We start from the raw sequence: 10,574 nt of genomic DNA on the forward strand, positions 1-10,574 counted from the left end.
GAAAGCTCGTCTTTTCGTGCCCAGTCAGGGTTTCACGGATGAAGGGGGCGCTGGGCGACGTGGCCCGCCTCCTGGGCGCGGCTTCCCCACTAGCTAGGCCACGCACACGGTTGCTTCTGCAAGAGCCCGTCTACGCAGGCGGTGGCCCGCGGGCTCTGCGGGGAGGGCGCGCACGCAGAGGGGCGCCGGGGTGCCAGCCCGCCAGGCCCCCGCGTCAGGCCCACTCAGCCCCTCAGCGCCTGCGGGACCCCGCGACGCCAAGTCCCGCCCGCCTCGGCGGGGAGCCGGTGAAGCCCACGAATCAGAGAGGCCGACACATCGCCCGGCGCGGGCGCCCCGCAGCCAATCGGCTCACGCGTGTGACCCCGCGCCCGCCCGGGAGACTGGCAGCAGCGCTGAGGCGGCGACGGCGGGAGTCGCTGTTGAGGCGGCCGCGGGCGCGGGTCGCGTCGGCGCAGCTCCGCGGGGCCGGGCCGGGCGGCAGCGGGTGGCGCCTGGCGGTGAGGGCGGGCTCGCGGGGCGGGCGGAATGGCCCCCACGTAAGGTGGTGGGAGAAGCGGCTGAGCCCAGGATGCCGGGGAGGCGGCGCGGCGGCTCCTCACTCATCCCAGGTAAGGGGGACGCCGCGCTCGCCGCGGCTCCGGGTTCGGAGCGCCGCCCCGGCCCCGCCGCCCCGGCCCCGCCGCCCTCCCGCCGCCGCCCACCTGGCTCCGCGCCCCGCCGGCCGCGGTCTTGGCGCCCCCGGCTCCACGTTGCCTTCTTGCCGCTCACCTTCAGGGCTGCCGCCGGGCAGTTGTCCGGCCCCGCGCCCCCCGGCCCGGAGCCCCTGGTTCTGTCGGGGCCGGGGTCTTGCGCCCACACCCCTTCCTGCAGCGCCAGCCCGGCCCGTCGTGGGCTTCGCGGGGGCCGCGATCATCCCGCCGGGGTCGGCCTCCCGCCCTGCCCCGCTCCGCGCACGCCCCGCGTCCCGGCCCCCGCAGCCCTTCGGGGCGCCCTCCGGGGACGGGGCTCCATCCCGCCGGGATCCGACTGTGTGCTCTCAGCTCTGCCCGGCTCGGGCTCCGCGGTCACCCCCAAGCCGGCCGGCCCCTTTAGAGCGTTTCCTCGCTGCACCCCCGTGGCCCACCCTACCCCCAGCGTCGCCTTTGGCTCCCACATGCCTGCCTCTCCCAGCTCCCCTTCTCCCGTGACTCTCGTCCATCACCATCTCCAGTGCTTCTTCCTGGGCTTGACGCACACACCCTTAGCAGCCTTGTTACTTCCCCGAATGTCAGGGCTGTAGTTTTAGCATCTTAACTCGCCTTTGAGTGACCTGCACTTAACCTGTGAAGTGCCCGGCCCGAGTCCGGCACACAGTAGGCCTGGCCATGGTGCGTGGACCCTAATGCTTGTCAGCCTCCTTCCTCCTCGCAGGCCTCTGTGCTCTCTAGATGGTGGTAGGCAAGAGGTCCAGTAGCCCAGGGATTTGCCCCACTACCTGGAGTGTTGCAGGAAACGGCAGGGAGAATTAGTCAACTCCAGGTGTGATAAAGGGATGAAATTGACAGTAACTTATTGCATTTAATGAGAAGACTCTGCATTCCAGCCTGTGTCATGGATTATATTAATTGACTTTGTAACGGGTTCTTAGTGACTTTTGGAGTCTAATTACCCCCTCATCTGCCCCCTCATCCACCTATAGTATTTACTGAGCCTTTCCTTTTAAGGCAGAAAGAGCCCCTATCCTCCCTGCAGAAAGAGCATTGTATGTGAGCAGTGTTTCACTTGTTTATCAGCTGAACTGTCCGGTCTAGCAGTGAATTTTTGTCTTTTTAAGAGCTGGGGGAATGTTTAGATTTCTTGGACTCAACTGCTGAAGGGATTAGATATGCTTAGGAGTGAATGTTCTGACAAGTTCCTTAAGAGTGAAAGCATAATCCCCAATACTCTTTCTAGCTATCAGAGGAAAAATCTAGTCAATTTTTTTAAAAGAGTGAAATTAATTTGACATTTTAAAATTTTGTGAGCAGTGTTACTGGCCTCAAGCCATTCTGGTCATTGCTTTGATGGTCTGCAAGCCTGGATCAGTCAAATAGTCGGCTTTTTCTGCTTCTGGGATCTCCAGGGCAGGCTGGAGAAAATCATTAACTGTGCTGCTGGTACTGGTCTAATCTTCTGGATTCCAACTGTACTCACACTGCCTGGGGATTCTTTTTCTGGCTAGGTTCCTCTTATGTACTAAAATCTAAATGACTGTTTATAGATTTTTGCCATTGTCCTACTCTTAACATCTCTTCATTGCTTATTTTGCCTCCTACTTCACAGAAGAAATTGGTGGGCATCAATTTGTACTTTCATCTCTCTTGATTTTCCATCTTTTATTTCAGAGGAAGAAGGGTCCTCCTTGGTAAAGCTAACATCTTAGATTTCTCCCTATATCTCTTTTTTTGCAACCTGCTCAGGTTTCCACAATCCAAAGCAGAAACAAAACCTTCCCTTGATGCCTTCCTCTTTTTTCTCTCAGATTAAAGTGGCATTCATTAGGGTTTTTTTTTTGTTGTTGTTGTTCTTTTCTCTGTTCTCTAATTTCCTTGCAGGGTTACATTTCCCTTTAGGCTACAAATAGCATCTGTGTATTTATAGTTTTCAAAAATGTATATTTAGTCTCCATTTTTCTTAAACTTCAGGTATTCCTCTTTTCATCTGCCTGCTGGATAACTATACTTGGATATTTGATACTTCAAATTTGTTTTTTTCCACTTTCCCTTTCCTCTATTCATAGCCCCCCTCTAGCACGTACATGGACACTCCCCCTATATTAAGGTCTTTACCCTAGAAACCTTAGAATCCTCTTTTCTCCTCACATTAAGTCTATTGTAGACCATACAGCAAATCTTTTTCTCATTGCCTGGAGATTTGTTGGAGTCTGGGTGTTCCCCAGAGTCAGTAGCTACCTCTAGGTCCTACACTCTAGTTCATCCTCCACACTGCTGCTGAGATTGGTTACATTCCTAAAATTTAGCTCTGATCATGCCACTGGCTTACTTAAAACTTCTTGTCAACCATTCCTAAAATGTAGCTCTGATCATGCCACTGGTTTACTTAAAACTTCTTGTCAGCTCCCAGACACTTAGCATAATGAACCAGACCAATAGGGTAGCCTCATCTTCATCCTTGGCTCTTCATGATTCAGAGAAGAAAACATTATGGAAATAGACATTCAATCTAGCACTAACCTGGAGAGGATGAGGAAAGGATTCTGTTCACAGGCACCTTACACTTTTCTGACTATCCATACCTTTTTCAGTTTGGGTTAAGTGATTTTTTTTTAAAAAGATTTATTTTTATTTATTTATATAAGCACTGGGTACAGTCAGAATCGTGGGAGGGTGAGAGAATTCACCAGAGCCAGAGCGGGGAACAGAGCAGGCAGAAGGACCGAAGTACATTGCTGAGGGGAGCAGCGGGCGGCAGGAGAGGTCTGCGTGCCATGTGGGACCCTCCTCTGGTGACTGGGGAGCAGCCGGGGATCGAACCGGCGCTGCAGAGGCTGCGGGCAGCTTCGCAACCCAGCGCTCAACCGCTGCACCACCGGGGAGGCCGGGTTAAGTGATTTTTTTGTGTTCCACAGTATTCTGTACATGCTATCATCTCCATTTTTACTTTTTATAATGATCTGTTTTTGTAATTTTCTTCTTTAGCAAACTCATTAAGGAAAGCGGTTGTGTCATATCTCATTGTGTCTCCAGTTATAGCAAAGTGCCAGGGTGCTCTGTAAACCAATCATATTTTCAAAAGAGGTGAATCTAGACATGGGGAGGAAAGAAGAGATGGGCATTCTTGGAAAATGTACAGGGTTGTGTGATAACCTGATGCGTTTGGGAAAGAACTGATACATGAAATGGAGGACGGAGGAGACTTGGGACATGATGAGAGATTAGCCTGGAAAGGTATAAAGATGCAACTTATGAATGGCCTTTATGTGTCTTGCTGCAGAGTTTTATCCTGATGATAGTGAGGGAACCTCTGAAAGATTTTAACCTGTCAGCTCTTGCAAAGTCTGACTTGTACCCATCTCATCCTTCATGTCTTACTGCATGACTTGCCTTTTGTCTCAGTCATAAAATCACCTGCATTTCCTGGATGTGCTTAGATGACTTCCCCATGGGGTACCCTTTCTTACTGTAGCCACCTACTTAGATTATACATGCTTACGGTCACCTCTGCATCAACGCTTTCACTCCTTTTCCAATTCCTCTTTTGATGTCTACAGTCCAAGTTCCCTTGGAGGTTGTATCTACATGTCTTTTTCTAGGCTCTAAGGATAAGGCTTTAGAAATTAAGATAGATTTGGGTACATGTTTTCATTCCTTGCCTTGGAAGGTATGAACATTGAAATGAATGTTGTGGCCAGATATATTTTGAGAACAATACCTTTGATTTCTCTGTAGAGAATGGGTTAGAGAGGGGCAGACTGACACAGAGTGAACAATTAAGGGAGATTTAATAGAGAAGATTTCAGTAGTTGTCTATTCATCTGTAAATTCCTTTCTTTAGAGTTTATCTGATGTATCCACTGCATTTGCCCATTTTAAAAAGTTTGTAGTGTAGTGGAGGTGGACTAACCACAATATAGTGGCATAAATATGCAAATCAATGTGTTTTTACCAATTGTGTGAGGTTATAGAAGAGGGAACGGTTGATTTGGGGAAGGAGAAGGTTAGGAAAAGGGCACTGAAGAAGGATATGCGAAAGGGAGAAAAGGGCAAGACACAGGAGACAAAGCAGGAGCAGAGGCCAGGTGTGGAGGTACCTGGTGTGAATGGAGACTGGTTCTGAAGGGGCAGGCTACATGAGAGGGGTGCTGAAAGGTGACGTGGGAGCATGAGCAGCGTGTGAAGAGTGCCACACACTTCTGTTCTTTAAGAGGGATTTCACATTTTATCTGCTTGGTTGTCACAGCAGCATTGTGAAAGAAAAGAAACCTTGCAGGTGTTCCTTCAGCCTTTGTATTTTCTTTCCAATCTACTTTTTAATTCCCACTCTTAATTAGGTGTGAAAAAGAGGCTGATTATCATTATCCCTATTTTATGGATGAGGGAACTGATGATCAGTAATTTATATAGTTCCAAGTGGCTAAGAAAATACTGATTTTAGACTAGAGCCCAGGTGCACTAATATACTAGACTTTTTTTTACATTTATTCAATGCCATCTTTTTTCTTTTCCTATTTCAGTTATTTGAAACTCTGAAAGTCAAGAAGATGGTAAAAATAAATTATATAGCTTTGATTTATTGGAGAGAACATAATTTCAGCAAATTTGTTTTGTTTTCTTTGTGCTCCCAGTCTTGAGTGGTTTAAACAAAAGATAAGCATGAGTGAAGAATCTAGAAGAGGAATGGTTAGCATTCTCTGATTTACAGGTCTGAGAAGTTGAGAACTTTGTAACTTAAAATTTTTATTTTCTTTCATTTGAACTTTGTTATGAAAATTTTCAAACATACTAACAATATAGAGATAATTATATTGAGCCCTCAAATACCCATCACTCCAGTAGTTACTGATTTGTAGCTATTAATTTCACGGTATTTTTGGAGCAATTCCCAGACATCGTTTCCTTTAACTTGAAATATTAAAAAAACATTATGCTTGAGTTAAACGTGTACCCTTGTCGCTAGTTATGGTTTAGGCATTAGGTTCAGTCCTCAGTATTTGACTAGCTCTTTTACTTCCTGACAATTGGTTTTATTGAAAACAAAATCCCAGTACACTGTTTCTTTAAGAAGATGGGTTCCTGCAGACTTCCAAAAATTGTCAGCTGTGTGTATACCATATAACTGCCATTTGTGGTAAGTGGTTCTAGTTCAAGTGCCCAGTGTGCAGCTGGGAAAAGGTGTTCCCATGCTGGTGCTCTGACCATGACTTGACATAAGAGGAATTGGTCTTGCAACTGTGGGTTTATTTGGTTAGTCTTGAGGTTTCTGCTGACTGGTGAAGCTGTCGTTGCAATTTATCCCTTGTTATTGACTAGTTGAGCATGTTATACAATTATCTTTCCTTTCGCTAAAAGTCTAGAAGTGAATAGAAAATCCAACTATAGACTGGACTTTAGACAACAGGTAAAGTGGCATTGACTGCTGCCTTTTGCCACATTAGTTGGCCTCTTAAATGGGCATGGAAAGCAAGCAAGGAGCTAATAATTAACAAAAGAAAGAAAGTTTTTTTTGGATTTTTCCATTCTTGTATTTTATCTTTCGCTGGGCTGTTTGCTCAGCATTTCTTTGGACCTGGCATGTGACTGACCCCTTTCCTGATTATAACAAGCGCAGATGATGAACATACCTGTGAGTGCTTGTGCCTCGGCCCATGCGTGTACACGAGGTGGTGGACGTGGCCTTGCTGACTGCTGACCTCCATACCTCTAGTTTTGTTGACTGATACTGTTTCTGATTAAAAGTCTTTATAAAGTTTGCAACGGAAGTGTAATGTCAACACTCTTCTTCTCTGGAGCATTATTTCTGGTAGTTTGTTTCATTTGACATGCTGGGAAAGAGCAGTCCTACTAATAGTGATTTCTCAGATATATTTATGTATTTATTTCAGTGTGTCAATGCTTTTTCTTTTCCCTCGAGATATAAATGAGACTCTATTCTCTAGTGTCCCTTCTACGTCAGCCTCAGCTCTGTAAATGTCCCCATTCAAAAAATATTGATACTACTTATCTAAAAATACAGTGAAGTTGACTTTAAGCTACACATCTTCTTTAATTTACGATGGGTTTACATCTAGATAAACGCACCATAAATTGAAAATATCTTAAGTTAATGCATTTAATGTACTTAACCTGCTGAACATCATGGCTTAGCTTAGCCTACTGTAAGTGAGCACAAATATTTATAATAGCTCACTGTTGGGCACAGTCATCTAACACAAGGTCTGTTTTATAGTAGAGTTTTGAATACTTACTATTGAATTTATTGAGTATGGAAAACGAGAAACAGTCTATAGAGTGTGGATTGTTTGCCCTTAGGATCTCTTGGTGACTGGAAGCTACCGCTTGCTGCTGCTGTCCAGCATCATGAGAGAGAATCTACCTTATATTTCTAGCCTGGGAAAAGGCCAACATTTGAAGTCCAGTTTCTACTCAATACATATCACTTTTGCACCATTGTAGAATTAGAATATCATTAAGTCAAATCATTCTAAGTTTGATACTGAGCATATGAAAAGAGGCTTGTGCACGAGTGTGTAAGTGCATGTGTGCACTGTGGTCAAGACCAGCTTTTACTTGACTTTATTCTTAAATGATAGGGCTATTTTTTTTTTCTCAAGAATTTGAGAAGAATCAGTGTGAAGGTAGGTGTGAGTAGATACCCCAAACTCCACACCATTTCTTATCTGGAGAAATGTATCTCCCAATTTGACTCATTTGCTGATGCTTTTTGAAGACTCAGTGGGCACTCTGACCTGGTGCTTTGCCACGCTTGCTGTGGTGCATGAAGGGACATAGACAAGGGCTCTGAGCTTCAGGATATAAAATCTTACTTAAAGATTTTAAGAGATTTACTTAAAAAGTTATAAAAAGAAATAAAAGATATTTTAAGAATGTTTAGAATGTTGGGCCTCCCCGGTGGCGCAGCGGTTGAGCGCTGGGTTGCGAGGCTGCCGGCGACCGCTGCGGCGTCGGTTCGATCCCCGGCTGCTCCCCGGCCACAGGAGGAGGGTCCCACATGGCGCGCAGACCTCTCCTGCAGCCCGCTGCTCCCCTCAGCAGTGTACTTCGGTCCTTCTGCCTGTTCTGCTCCCTGCTCTGGCTCTGGTGAATTCTCTCACCCTCCCGCGCTTCTGACTGTACCCAGTGCATGTATAAAGAAAACAAACAAACAAATAAAAAAAAAAAAAAAAAAAAAAGAATGTTTAGAATGATTTCAAGAGGTGGTAAGGAGAATGTGCTGCTTGGGCTTTAGTTTATACATCTCTTAAATAAGTCCTTTGGGCCTAGATGATTTCAAGGCCCCTTTTCGCACTGATGCTCAATGATACTATGAAACTCCACGTTAAGAACCATCCTAAGAGAGAAAATCAGGCATCATAAGCCTAGGAAAAAAGTGACAAAAAGTGATTTTAGCTTTGAGGAAGCTAAAATCCCCTTTTCCTTTTTTTTCTGTATCCTTTACAAGGCCTTTGACCACTTATTACTTGTTTTTAAGTAATAGAAAATTTTGAAGAGGATATAGAACATATTCTCCCCCCTTTCCCCTACATACCAAGTGTGTTGGGGGAAGACAGTGTTTAATTTAAAACACTAAAGAAATAAAAGCTTGGAAAAAATCCATCAGACTGTATTAACTGACCCAGCTGTTCAGGTCTGCTTGGATATATGGCAAAGTTTTCTTTTCCCTTAATTATCTTTCAGTTTAAAGGGAGTTGAGCCTTTTTGGCTCTCTGCGTAAACCATAGTGGTCGGCAAAACAAGTGCCTTAATCAAGGTGGCAAAAAAGGGAACCAAGGAGAAAGTAGTCGGTCTGTTTTCTAGAAAAGATTGGTATGATGTGAAAGCACTGGCAATGTTCAATACAAAAAATACTGGAAAAACACTAGTCACAGGAACTCAAGGAGCTAACGTCTCATCTCATGACCTAAGGGTTAAGTTTCTGAAGTGAACCTTGGTGATCTGCAGAATGATGAAGCTGCGGGTAGAAATCTGAAGCTAATTACTGAGGATAGGCATGTCCTTGCCTAACTCTTGTGGTGTGGGTCCTATCTTGACAAAATGTGTTCCATGGTCAAAAAAATGGCAGACCATGATTAAGGCTCACATTGATGTGTAAGACTGCCAATGGATCTCGCTTCATCTATTCATCTATTCAGTGTTGGTTTTACTAAAAAATGCAACACTGAGATTTGAAGGTTTCTTTGCTCAGCAACAATATATCTGTCAAGTCTGGAGGAAGATGATGGAAATCATGACCTGAGATCTGCAAATGAAAAAGAGATGCAAGATATTGTCAATAAATTGATTCCAGACAGCACTGGGAAATACAGAAAAGGCTTGCCAGTTTATTTTCCTGCTCCATGATGTCATCATTAAAAAGTAAAAATGCTGAAGAAGCCCAATTTTGAATTGAGAAAACTCAAGGAGATTCATGGTGAAAGTAATAGTTCTGGAAAAGTTATTGGAGAAGAGACAGGTGCTAAAGTTGAATTAGCTGAAATATGTGAACCACCAGTCCAAAAATCGGTTTAAAATCCAAACTTTTAATGGTGACAAATAAAAAGCTTTATTTTGGGGCCTCCCCGGTGGCGCAGTGGTTGAGCGCTGGGTTGCGAAGCTGCCCGCAGCCTCCGCAGCGCCGGTTCTATCCCAGGCTGCTCCCCGGCCACCGGAGGAGGGTCCCACATGGCGTGTAGACCTCTCCTGCCGCCCGCTGCTCCCCTCAGCAGTGTACTTCGGTCCCTCTGCCTGCTCTGCTCCCCGCTCTGACTCTGGTGAATTCTCTCACCCTCTGCGCTTCTGACTGTACCCAGTGCTTGTATAAATAAATAAATAAATCGTTAATAAATAAATAAATAAAATAATATGAAAGAAATTAAAAAAAAAAGCTTTATTTGTGAAAAAAGTAATGGAGAATTGCCTTCATTTGAGTTTTTAAGAAACTTCTGCTAAGAGAAGCACATTCTCAGTTCCTTTACTTTGAACAACAAAGTTTTGTTTTGAGACAACAATGTATTAATTAGCTTGACCATAGTCAGTACTACTAAAAGAGACAGAGGAATTACACACAAGTTGGAGTCTTAAAATAAGGCCTTTCAAGGCCATTTTGAAAAATAATACCAGTCTTTGAGCAGAAAAATCACAAGTTCTGACTTATGTTTTTAAAGGATCCCTTTGGCTATTGAATTGAGAATAGACTCTAGGGGGCAGGGATAGAAAGGATGCCTGCCAGTAATCCTAGGAGAGATGCTGGTGGTGCTGCTAATAGAAGTGTTGAGAAATGGTCACATTATGACTATATTTTGAAGGTAGAGCCAGTGGCTTTTTTTTTTTTATCAGATTGCATGTAGGGTATGAGAATAAGATGAATCAAATATATATTAAATACTTTAAAATCAAGCACACCCCACACACTTTAACGTAGCAATTCCTCTTCTAAAAATTTAGTTTAGGGCCTCCCCAGTGGCATAGCACATTGAGCGCAGCGCTGTGAAGCTGTCTGCAGCCTCTGCAGCGCCAGTTCGATTCCCAGCTGGCCAGGGAGAAACCCTTGTGGCGGGACAGACCTCTACTGTCTCGCCCACTACTCTCCTCAGCAGTGTACTTTGGCCAGTCTGCCTGTTCTGTTCCCTGCTCTGTCTGTGGTGAATCCTCTCACCCTCCCACGCCCCTGGCCTCTACCCCAGTTCTTGTATAAAAATAAATATTTTTTTTAAAAAAATTAAAAATTTAGTTGAAGCGCCTCCCTGGTGGCTCAAGGGGTTAGGTCACAGTACTGTGAAGCTATCTGCAGCATCTTCAGCAAGAGTTGGATCCCCGACCCCTGCCAGGGGGGTGACCCACATGGCACAGCAGACCTCTCCTGTCTCACCCACTGCT

General features: G+C 45.2%; 1 pseudogene across 1 annotated transcript; it reads left to right on the forward strand.

The window, feature by feature from the left end:
- The first annotated feature begins 3,880 nt into the window (after nt 1–3,880).
- Nucleotides 3,881–9,227, forward strand: LOC311181697 (small ribosomal subunit protein eS1-like; annotated as a pseudogene). Its single transcript has 2 exons — nt 3,881–3,929; nt 8,441–9,227. The product of its transcript is annotated as a small ribosomal subunit protein eS1-like (transcript).
- The last annotated feature ends 1,347 nt before the right edge of the window (nt 9,228–10,574 follow it).

This window comes from Talpa europaea (assembly GCF_964194135.1).
Source record: "Talpa europaea genome assembly, chromosome: 12".
NCBI lineage: Eukaryota > Metazoa > Chordata > Mammalia > Eulipotyphla > Talpidae > Talpa > Talpa europaea.